Source organism: Tachyglossus aculeatus, chromosome 11 (assembly GCF_015852505.1).
Source record: "Tachyglossus aculeatus isolate mTacAcu1 chromosome 11, mTacAcu1.pri, whole genome shotgun sequence".
NCBI classification, from domain to species: Eukaryota; Metazoa; Chordata; class Mammalia; order Monotremata; family Tachyglossidae; genus Tachyglossus; species Tachyglossus aculeatus.
Window position 1 is genome coordinate 62,159,686 of NC_052076.1, and position 3,069 is coordinate 62,162,754.

Below are 3,069 nucleotides of genomic sequence, written 5' to 3' on the forward strand. Positions count from 1 at the left end.
AGACATAGTCCCTGAACCACATGGGGGGTCACAGCCTAAGAAGAAGGAGTTACAGTTACATATTTTACAGATGAGGAAACTGAAGCAAAGACAAGTTAAATTAGGGACATAGTATGGCCTGGTGGAAAGAGCATAGGCCTTGGAATCAGAGGAGTTGGAGTCTAATAAGCAGCTCCAGGACTTGCCTGCTTTGTGACCTTAGGCAAGTCACTTGAATTCTCTGTGCCTCAGTTTCCTGGGGATTCAAAATCTCTTTCCCTTCCTGCTTAGACTATTAGCCCTTTGTGGGACAGGGACTGTGTTCAACCTGATTAAGTTGAATCTACCCCGGTGCCTGGAACAGTACTTGACACATAGTAAGTGTTTAACAAATACCATAATCATTATTATTATTGTCATTTGACTTGTCCAGCATCATATAGTAGGGAAATGGCAGAGCTGGGATTAGAATGCAGGTGTTATAATAATAATGATGGCATTTATTAAGTGCTTCCATTAGGCCACGCAGCATCTCGATAATTGTAATTAAGGACTTACTTTCCGCCAAGCACTCGGTAGTTACAAGAAAATCAGGTGGGGGCCAGTCCCTAACCCACATGGACACTCACAGTGTAAGGAAGAAGAAGAACTTTGTGTTTTATCCCTATTTAACAGATAGAAAACGGAGGCACAGAAAAGTTAAGTGACTTCCCCAAGGTCACAGAACAGACAAGTGGTAGGAGCAAGATTGGAACTGAGGCTCTCTGGCTCTTAGACTTAGAGTCTTGGACTGGTTCTACTAGGCCATGCTACTCCTCTCCTGATGTCCCACTGGGCTTTTTCTGCTCTCTTTGTGATGCCAGAGTAAGAACTTCCGAGCTCGAGAATTTGTTTGATGTGAGAGGTAGAGGTCACATATGAAACGATAGGGCAGATGAGGGTTTTTAGTATACCTCATGTACACATGGAATCTATTGCCTTTCGGTGAAACACGTGCACTCCAGGCGGGTGGGAAAGTCACACCTAGGCCCTCTCTATGCTTCTCAGAAAGATCTGGTAATAATGGAAGGAAAACATTTCCCCTTAACCACTTCACTCTTATTTAGGTTGTGCTGATTTATGGAACACCTTTCTCAGGAATTTTAGAAAGATGCCAAGTTCCCAGTTTTATATGAAATCCCTAACCCAACATGTTATCGGGAGATTGCTCTCTCTCAGCCATGCTCCCCAAAATAGGGTTTTTAAATTTCACATTTTTATTTCTTTTCCAGGACACAGTAGTGGGTAAGTTTTCAGGTTTGTTTTTTTTCTGCTTACATATTTACTTTTGTTTGGTACATGGCCATATATCAGGAGGAGAGTTTGCAATTAAGCCACTCTAAGGAAGTAAGAATGGATGCTCATTCCTCAAAACTGACTTCAGAACATTCAGAAATATAATGTATGCTTTTTAGCTAGTATTCATGAGTCTTTCATCATGTTTCTATGTCAAGCAGTCATATATGTTTATAAGAGTATGCAATAATAATAATTAAAAATAGTTGTGGTATTTATTCCCCTCTCAGGATTGCACCTGGAGAGTTTCCAGTATTCTACCAGTCTCAATTATGGGAGGTAGAGTCAAGCAGAGGAATACTCATCACATTTTTAGCTGGAGCAGTGGCTAGCGAGTGGAAGGCAATCTGCTACTAGTCAAAACTCACCTGTATTGGTCAGCAGAGGCATGGGAGAGAGTTGAGGCTGGAGACTCACGTTTACTGCCCGGAAGGAGGCAATGGTAAATCACTTCCATATTTTTACCAAGAAAACTGTGGATACACTACCAGAATGATTGCAGATGGGGTGTTCTGGGAGAGGTGTGTCCATGGCATCTCTGTGGGTTTGAGGTGACTCAACAGCATAAGACAAGGCAAGTCGTCTTTATTAATTATAATGATAATAATGGCGGTACTTGTTATGTGCTTACTATGTGCAAAACACTGTTCTAAGCGCTGGGGGAATACAAGGTGACCAGGTTGTCCCACGTGGGGCTCACAATCTTAATCTCCATTTTACAGATGAGGTAACTGAGGCACAGAGAAGCTAAATGACTTGCCCAAAGTCACACAGATGACAAATGGAGAAGTCAGGATTAGAACCCATGAACTCTGACTCCCAAGCCTGGACTCTTGCCACTGAGCCATGGTGCTTAAGTGCTTACTCTGTGCTAAACCTTGAACTAAGTACTGAGGTAGATGCAAAATAATCAGTTTGGACACAGTCCCTCTCTCACATAGAACTCACAGCCTAAGGAAGACAGAGAGCAAGTATTAAATCTCCACTTTTCAGATAAGGAAACAGACACAGAAAAGTTCAGTGATTTGCCCAAGGTCACACAGCCAGCATGCGGCAGAGTAGGATTAGAACTAGGGTCTTCTGACTCACAAGCCCATGCTTTGTGCACTAGAACATGTTACTTCTCATGTGGATCACGTGTGGATAGATGCATTTGTGGAAATATGGGTTGTGATCTGCAGGCTGGTGAAACATTTTGGACAGTTAATGTGGACTAAATGGGCTGTCATTCTGGCTCTGCTGGTGAATTCACAACATGGTATATTCTTTTCATTTAGTAAATAATAATAATAATTGTGATATTTGTTAAGTACTTATGTGCCAAGCACTGTACTAAGAACTGGGGTGGATACAAGCAAATTGGGTTGGACACAGTCTCTATAATAATAATAATAATAATAATAATAATAATGGCATTTATTAAGTGCTTACTATGTGCAAAGCACTGTTCTAAGCGCTGGGGAGGTTACAAGGTGATCAAGTTGTCCCATGGGGGGCTCACAATCTTAATCCCCATTTTACAGATGAGGTAACTGAGGCACAGAGAAGTTAAGTGACTTGCCCAAAGTCACACAGCTGACAATTGGCGGAACTGGGATTCGAACCCATGAACTCTGACTCCAAAGCCCGGGCTCTTTCCACTGAGCCACGCTGCCTCCCTGCTCTATCCCATGTGGGGCTCATAGCCTCAGTCAAGGAGCAGAAGCCAAGCCTTTTCTTCACATTTGCTCTCTCCTCTGTCGAGTCTTGCACTCA

At 42.6% G+C, this 3,069-nt stretch overlaps 1 non-coding gene across 1 annotated transcript; it reads left to right on the forward strand.

The window, feature by feature from the left end:
* Positions 1 to 1,534: 1,534 nt before the first annotated feature.
* LOC119935416 lies at positions 1,535 to 1,672 on the forward strand. The gene has a single exon (XR_005453300.1). It is a non-coding gene; the product is annotated as a small nucleolar RNA SNORA7 (small nucleolar RNA).
* Positions 1,673 to 3,069: the final 1,397 nt, after the last annotated feature.